The 8,878-nt window shown below is 49.2% G+C and overlaps 1 protein-coding gene across 3 annotated transcripts in view; it reads left to right on the top strand.

Annotated features, from left to right (window-relative positions):
• The first annotated feature begins 1,839 nt into the window (after positions 1-1,839).
• The window catches only part of FSTL4 (follistatin like 4), a 417,881-nt gene continuing 410,842 nt past the window's right edge, over positions 1,840-8,878 (top strand). Inside the window, exon 1 of one of the 3 annotated variants that reach the window (XM_043912771.1) lies at positions 1,840-2,005. The gene's annotated coding sequence lies outside the window, so the exon portion shown is untranslated. The other 2 variants (XM_043912769.1, XM_043912770.1) reach the window with 2 other exon arrangements.

Below are 8,878 nucleotides of genomic sequence, written 5' to 3'. Positions count from 1 at the left end.
TTAAGCATCACAGTTGGCTACTGAGAATCATCAGTGTGCTTGCAAGTCCTGAAACAAGATTTCAGGCGAATTCTGAAATTCTATGTGTAAAATCTAGCCCATTTTCCAAGTTGGGGAGTATTATTAAACCAAGAATTGCTCTGAGAGGTGAAAGCACAGAGCAACTGAAAGAAGTGTCAAGGTCTGCTGGCATCTGATGCTGCCTCCCTGAAGGCTTGTTTTATTTCGTCATTCACACTTCACCTTTTTTATTCCAAGGTGACTTTTAATTCCAGTCTTATTTTATGCACAGTAGTCACAATAGCTCACTTCAGATGTTAGCATTATCTCTAAGGGATATTCCAAACATCAGATTTGCAGCAGCTACATTTCTCTGCTTCTGTAGGAAGTGAAGAAAGTTTATGGAAGTCCAGTCCCTGCATTAAAGGGAGCTATTTCTGATCTCAGTCGATCTACAGACCCTGACTTACATATGACCCTGAATTATTAAAAAACACATACCCCAAGGCCTGCCTTGGTTATGTAACAGGGTCACTAGGCTGACTCAGGGACTTTGTGTTCAGAGCTGAGAACAGAAACTGGCTTTTCCAAACGCCTCAAAGTCTGGGAAGGTGGCTGAACCCAGCCTCCAGGCTGTGGGGACTCTATCTTGACCACTGACTTCAGAGGGGGCTCAATATGTTTCCAAACTTCCTGACTACCTTTTACATGCTGTCTTCATCTTCTTTTTCCCACGATGAAAAGTGCTGTCCCTTTCCTGGTCTGGCTGCAGAGAGTCTGGCCTCAAGCCAGCCTTGGAGTTTCAGTCATGGGTGGCCTTGGCAAAGATTCATGGTCAATTCTGAGAGAGCATCATGCCTGCCAAGGCCAGGGGCATGGAACATGGAGCAGCCTTTATGCTTCTGAGGACAAATCATGGTATCCAGGGGAGAAGTCACAGCAGAGTGAGACCTGGAAGTCACCCAGATTTCCTCCAAGTCCTCATTTTACAGATGGGGAAGCATACCAATAGCAGAAATACAAATGGCTCTAGGTTACAAGCTGAGTGATAATAGAGGGAGGGCTGCATCCCAGAACTAAACCTGTGTAAGGGCAGGGAACATGCTGGCCCATCCACTGCAGTCTCCCCAGCACCTCCTACAGTGCCTGGTAGACACGAGGCCCCTGTAGAAGGAACAAACAAATATAAGAGTTCTTCTTCCATGTCAGTTTCGCTTCTCCTGATATTTAACTAACCTTAACAGCAGAAAAGCCCCTCTGCCCCTCCTCCAGGCCAGGAAAGATCACAGAGGCATGAACAAGACACTCCCCCCCCCATGCCAGGGCATCACCTGCTGCCCACACAGCCAGAGCAGAATCCCCCCTCCAACCCTCAAAGGCGCCTACCCATCAGGTAACTAGTCTAGTTACCACCAGACTTGTCTGGCTGGAGTCTCCCTCCTAAGTTTAATGCCACCCTGGACCCACAGTATGACCATTGGCGGGGGGAGGGGCTAGTTGTTACAAAGTTTCCAGTTTATTTGGTCACCAAGACTGATCTTTAGGCCAATTAAAGAAAACAATATGATCACTGGACTGTGGTCTGCAAAAGCTGTAGATGTTGAGACGGGATCCAGAAAGGTTTGGGAGCGCCAGGCTTGGAGGCGAGCTCTGGGCCTCATCGGTTCTAAGCTTAGGAGAAGAAAGGACGCTCCGGTCAGACCTTGGCCAGGCTAGGCAAACGTCACCTGGGACTGCCTCTGTATGCGTATGATTTCGTAAGATTCTGCAGTGATAGAAGGCAGATTCGGAAAGAGAGGAAAACTTCGCTATTTGGCCGGTTGTTGGTACTCAGCAAGGGGGAGTGTTATTTGACTTTGCCTCCAGGGACAGCTCTCTTGGTGCGGTGTGCCGGCCCGCCTGAGCCGCGCAAGCTATGGCAGCTGATTAAGAGCAGCCGCGCATCTTGAGAGCACAGCCTTCAGGAGCCCCACCGGGAAAAGAGCCAGAGAAGAGGAGAGGAAGGGTGTGTTGGGGGCGGCCGGTGGGAGGGCTCGTTGCCTGCAGGGATCCACACTGCCAGGGCGGGGAGCTCACCCCCTCCCCCTGCGGCTGCAGAGATCGCCCCGGAGCGCCCGAGCCCTCCCACCCCGAGTGCGCGCCCGGCTGCTCCGCGCACCTGCCACGGGCCCCGCGCGGGTCTGAGCGGCGGGCGGGCGGCGCGCACAGGTGGCGGCGATTGGGCAGGCGGGGCCCGGAGGGTGACGTCACGGGCTCCGGTCCCGGCGGCAGAAATAGGGCAGCCGCCGCGGCGGTGCTACAGCAGCGGGCAGCGGCGGCTCAGAGAGCTGGAGCCGCGACAGCCCTCCAGCGCGCCCAGGACCCGCCGACAGCCAGAGAGACCGACCGAAGGACGCGGGGCCGGGTCGCCGCTGCCACCACGGGGCGCTCCCTCCCGCCCTCCGAGTCCGGCCACCTGGTCTTCCTTTCGGCCCCGGCCGCCTCAGGTACGCGGCGCAGCTTCGGAGCGGTCGTGGGGAAGGTGCCAAGCCGCCACCGCCGCCAGCCGGCCCCCCTGCACCCCGTTGGGATCCGTGCGCCAGCGGCCCCGCGTTTGCCTGCAGGGCCCGGCTGGGTGCTTGCTTGTCCTCACCGCCGCTCCGGGTGAGCTAAGTTTGCCTGCCTGCGGGGAGGCGGGCACGGGACCCCCGCACCCGGGCTAGGCAGGGCTAACCCGATCTGAGCCAGGACTCGGGGTAAAGGCTGGGGCGCCGAGGCATGTGGCAAGTCTGCAGTGGGGACCAGAGTGACCGGGCTGGCGCGTAGCACCGCGCAGAACCACTCGGGCCGAGCCCGCAGCGGGCGCCGGGCTCCGAGTCCCTGCAGGTGCGGATCTTGGGCTCTGGATCCCGAGCGGCCTCGGGGAGCGCGGTTGCACCTGGGCTGGGACTTGTGCCCTTGACCCCGGGCTGGGGCGTGGGGCGGGCGTCCTCACTACCTCTTTCCTCCAGCTTTGCGGGGAAACTTGGCACCTGCTCGCTGCAGCTCAAAGGGCCCGCGGCGCCCGGGCCTGGCCCTCATAACCCGGAGGGCCGCCGCGTCCAGGACTGAGCGCTCGGGCTCCGCGGAGGAGGTGGGGAAAGACCCGGGACCCCACTCGGTTCGGGCAGCTCACTACTCTCCTTCCGCTCAGCCGGTCGCTGTTCCAAGCAAGTGCCGGTATTACTTGCTGGGGAGTCAGTAGCAAGCAGTTTGTTAGGGGGGTGTTAAAGCACCGTGCTTGGTCCTAAGAGCTTGTAATGTGGGCGATCTCCCTCCCGTCTTTGCGCCAGCACAAAACGTGTTCCAAGTTTCGGGGGGACCTAGGCGACTCGGGCAGAGCGCGCTCCGCTTTGGGAGCGCGTGTCCCCTCGAGTTTAGGAAGGAGAGCTTGGCGCGAGCCTTCGGGGCTGCCTTCAGCTGACGAAGCGGTGCCCCTTGAGGCCTGCCACCTGAGGACTTTGGCGCCCACCCCACTGGCAGGAGCAGAAACCTACTGGAAGCAGTAGGGTTTCTCACCATGCCCGGAACGTGGCGAGCATCCCGTGCCGCGTGTCCGTCTATGTAAGCTCCTAGGGACAAGACAGCGTTGGGCCGCCTAGGTCTGCGTCTAGCTCGGAGTTGGTCCCCCGTGCGCTGTCCAGCAGACCTCGCTCCTGATCACTGTCGCCGACATTGATGAATAGCGCTTCCGCAGCCTTGCCACCGCTTCCCTCTAGGTGTCGCTTCCGCCGAGGTTTCCGGCGAGCGGAAAACAACGCCACTAGCTTTGGTCTGTTCCCTTCGTGAATTTGTAGCCAACCTGTGCACCAGAAATTGTACTCGATGGGCCCCTGAGACACACACATCCGTCCACATTCTCTGGGCCAAACAGAATTTTAGTAGGACGTGGCACTAAAAATGTGCGCTCCAAAATGGGCCCATTTCACAATTCATGAGGCGAGAAAAGGGGTCGGGAAGAAATTCGGACTTTTCTTAAAAGTCTCGAATTATTTTTCTACCATCAGGGTTAGGGGAAAGCGAGAGATGACTTTTAACAGTGTCCTCTTGATCCTGGAATGATCCAGACAGGCCGTGGGTCTGGGCAATGGTCAGATGGAGCTGCTCACCTGGGAAGCACGCGCCAGGGGAGTGAGGGATGTGGCGTCCCTGACCCCAGAGGTCCAGTAGCGCTTAGGCAGTAGCTCTCATGCAAGACCTGAGCTGATGCCCTACAGGGCCATGTCTGCTTCCCATCGTAGTTTTGTGAGAAGACACTGCAGCATTACTAGATTATTTCTGTGTAAACACATTCAGATGAATGTTCACTTTCTTCCCATCCTGTATAAAAAAAGACAGCCCTCTCTCCAAAGACTTCAGACAGAGCAAAGGTCAGTGCAAGAAAATAGTCTTTGATGTAATGAATATAAATTGCTTAATAAAAGTTACAGTGGATTTTCCTCTCTTCCATTTTTTTGCCCACCCTCTATTATTATTAATTCCAGGAAGGTTTTTTTTTTCTTTTTTTTTTACAGAGAGGGGCAACTTGTTCTGGGTACGGGGAAAACCTTTATCCCTTTGGCTGGGTCCTGGAGGTAGTTGAGGGAGGGATAGATTGAATTTTTCTACCTTGATCTGCCAGTCATTCAGGATTCTTCTCCTCCTAAGGGCTGCAGGCTTCCCCTCACCCCCACACCCTGCTCCCCCTCAACCTTTTTTAGTGATCTTCATGATGTGATCTTTTGTTCGACATTATATTTCAGAAATTGGCACTGACTAGTAGGGATTTCCTAAAAATTTCCTTAATTGCTACTTTGCCTTTTTTGGTATTTTCTTTTTTTTTTTCAAACTCAACCTTCTTGTGATGCTGTGTGCTTACTAGTTAATCAAATTAGGCAGTTATTTCAAGAGCACATCTTTCCTTACATTTTCTATCTTGGTGCATAACACACGGCATGCAACTTCAAGTAAAACAGAACTACAGTGGAGAGAACATTGTACTCCAGAAGTATAATCTGAATGTTGAGGATTCTATATGTTAATTTCATAGTAAATAGGAGTGTCATAGATTTACACATAGACTAATTTAGATATCAAATTTATCAAATGTAGGAACAGTTAACCAAAGATACAGAGTAGATAATTACTGGGAAATGTAATATAACTTCATTATGGCTTGCTTCATGGTTGCCTTCATATGTTTCCATGCCTAATTTCCTTGGATTGGTATTTTAGAAACTATTTTAGGAAGTTTGAACCCCTTTCTTTTTTCCTAAAAGACTCACCAATCAAAACTGCAGTCCTAAGCCTTGCAGAAGAAATTAGCAGATAGCTTTCTGGTTTTAGTTTGGGCTTTTGATGTGTTTTTTTTTTTTTCTTTGAACATGGGGCAAGCATGCAGAGAGAACTGTAAGATTTTGGTGTGTGTTGCTGATTGCCAGCATCACATGTGTAAAAGGCAATGCACCCAAAAGCAGTTGGCTAGAGCATACACTTTTCAATTAGGTTAGAAATTCAGGAGGCTCAAAGTCACAAACCTTACCGTCCTCTTCAAGGCTGGATGGTGTTGCTCAGTTCTGCCAAATCATCTTTGTAATTTCTGGTCCTGTCTGTGACAAAGAGGAGCCGTTTCTGCGTGACTACTCCATAATGTCTAGACTGGTAATGTCACCATATTCTGAGAAAAAAGACAAGAGAGAACAAACCAGGAAATAATCTTCCCCAGAGCTCTGAGGGTCAGAATTCTTCCCAAATTCTTCCCAAACAGGGTGGTTCCTGGAGGAGGAAAGAGAAGTTTGTGTTTATGTCAGTGCTTCTCTCTGGCCTCTGACCCTGTTCAGTAAAGACAGATTGCATGCCACTGTATGTTTTCTGGTGGGGCAGATTTGGAGTTTACACATTCATATCTATTTCTCCCAGACCATTTGCCTTCTTTGGTCATGGTTTTTCCACTTTCTTCAGAAAGCAAGTCAGTATTTGGAATGTTACAGTCTACAGATGTGTAGTACCTCTATAATTTTAAATACAAATAAATAATAGTATAGCTATCAACTTATAACACCAGGAAATCCTGTGGTTTTCACAGCAAGGTGAAATAGGGCTCATTCATAACTTTAAAAAAAGCAAAATCAGTCTGTCTAAAGAGAGAATGCATACATATTCCATAAGTAAATTTGAGATGATATGAGAAACAAAGCAGTTGCCTAGGGGGTCAGGATGCTCCAGTGTTAGTCTAGGTCTGGCCACTGAATTGGCTTTATATATTGGGTGACTCTTTCCACCTTCCAGGCCTTTGGTGCCTGTCTAATCAGTGGCCAGCCTGGCACCTGATTCTCCTGAGCATGAGGAAACATGAGGCTCAGGTGGGAAACCCCAGAAGAAGCAGTGAAGTACTTTCCTTGGAAACTAGATATCTTAAATATTAAGTGATTGTGTTTTATAAGTTGTTTGAAAGGAGAAATAGTCCCAGATCTTTTATGAGAACAATCTCAGGTAGATTTATAACCAATCTTGGGACTCTAGCATGGATTGGATGAAGCTTATAAACCTAAATTGATTTCAAAAGGAGCTCTAGGTTGAAAAAGAGGGTTTGTGACCTTATTGGTGATACCTTCCTCCTTCTATGATGGGGAGATTCTTGTTGTATGTTCTTCTGTCTGAGGGCCAGTAGCACTATTTGAATTTGAGGAGTAATTAATCTTTCAATAGATCCTCTTTCCCCAAAGTGACCATCTACCAGGCTGACTGGTATTGCCAGTGAGCTGAAGGGCACCCTTGCTGCCTGGCATCCTTTGCATCTCCTCATGGGTTTTTTTTTTTTTTTTATTTCAGCCACATTCATTCTAGGCCAATAAAGACAGCAGTGATGAGGGCCGAGGCGAGTGTGCCGTGTGGCCCCATCTTAGGTGGAGTGTGGGGCAGGGGGCAGCTTGACTTCCCCCTCGCTCTGCTCCTCTGCTTGCTGGAGCCCCGGAAGCTGGAGGAACAAGGTCTCGGCATCTTTCAGAGGAGAGACCTGGGGCTCAGGGCCTCCGATTTTGTTCTACGTAGATGTTTCCCCATCATACTAAAAACTCCCATTCATCCAAATGAAATATTGCTAAGGATCAAGAGGCCTCAGTGGACAGGGTTTGAATATAGATCCACATCCACCTGGCTGGCTTGGAGTCCCAGCTCTGTCATTTATTTGCCACATGGTCTTGGCAGGGTACTTAACCCTCTCTGTGACCCATCTCCTCTGTTATCTAACTAGGAGCTAATCCTTGCCCTCCTCATGGAATAGCAATGAGGGTTATGAGTTAGTACCTATAAAGCATTTAGAACAGTGCCTGACACACAGTAATTGCTATGTAAGTGTTAACCAAATAGATAATCTCTATTTGGTTATTAGACAGATCATCAAAATTGATTTAGACCCAGTATTAATTCTTTTTTTTTATGAACTGAACTGTCATAAAACTTGAGTTGTAAATTTTAAGGCTGTGGCTGCTGTAGATGGAATGAATTGTCAATCACCCTGAGTATAAAGTGACATCTCAGACGCATCCACCGTGCAAATGAAGTTTAATCCGGTGGTGGCCAAGCTGAAATAAACTTTACAGAGAGGCTGCCTAGGAATATTTCAGAAGTTGGCCTGGTTCATGTTTCCCTGTCATCCAGTAAAATCCTATGGGAACCTCAACACGATCTAGACAAAACCAGGGACAATTCCAAGTGCAGCAATGCTGCAGCTCAGGTTCCTGAAACAGCTCAGGCCAGCTGGGTTAATGTCAGAGGTCTGGGTACACCCTCTTGAATGAAGTGATTTGGTGCTTTCCAAAACAATTGGAATGAACACAATTTATTCTGATGCCATCCATTAATAATAAAGCATCCAAAATAATTGGTCTTGGGTTACTAGACAAATTGAAAACTAAATACTCGATATTGTGGCTTGAATATTTTATAACTCCAGGAATTGACATCTGTAAGTTATCTAGAGTAAGTTTTGATTGTCTTGCTGTTTTTTAGTTTATTTAGGCTTGAAGGCATGAAAAGGGAGAGAAGACCTTTGGAATGTATGCTTACTCCATGAACACTGTGTGATAAGTGGGTGGATAAGTGGTGGATAAGTTGGGAAGGATGAATAAAAGTAGAGTGGGAAGCAGTGTCTTTCTAGTTCCAGCTTGAATTACTGTTGCTTGTTTGAAGAAAAACAAATTCCAAAAATCGAATAGCTGCTTTCTGCAGTCTCTGGAACATGGCTCTGTGTTCAGAGGAGAATAATTTATGGAGAGTAGGGTGTTGCCCTATTTATTTTTAGAAAAACTGGTTGCAGTTAGGGAAAGTAATTTTTATTCTCTTTTAGTCCTGAATGTGATTTTTCCCTCCTCCTCCTCCCTGTAAGAACACACACCCTAGCTCGAGCCCCAGATGGGGAACGTAGTGCTGGGTGGCTGCTGATAACGCTGCAGCCTTTTCCCAGGTAGCCGCCGCATGGGTTCCACTTAGCTCTGCCTTCCTCAGAGGGGGGAAGCTGGCGCAGATGGCGCTGAGACCATGACTGTCACATTGGATTTACTGGCCACCCCGACTCTTTCCCCGGTAGCTCCAGCTTTCCATACAGATGTCCAAGATGAATGGCTGAAGAAACATAGGTAGGAGTAGGAGCCTGTGGACTCCTTAAAAAAAAAAAAAACCTTCCCTTAAAAGATAGCCATAACTTATAACCTTGCCTCTCATAGGCCAGTGTTACATGCCCACAAGTTTTAGTCTATCTCCTCATTGCTGTGGGTATTTCTGTCTGAAGTAGGGGACATAAAGCAAGTCTGGAACGGCAGCTTTATTGGGGTGTGGAAGGCAGCCACAGGAAGCCTGGAAGGTGGCAGGCAGTGTATTTGTT

Source organism: Cervus elaphus, chromosome 9 (genome assembly GCF_910594005.1).
Source record: "Cervus elaphus chromosome 9, mCerEla1.1, whole genome shotgun sequence".
Classification (NCBI taxonomy): domain Eukaryota; kingdom Metazoa; phylum Chordata; class Mammalia; order Artiodactyla; family Cervidae; genus Cervus; species Cervus elaphus.
This window is presented reverse-complemented; position numbering and strand designations above follow the sequence as displayed.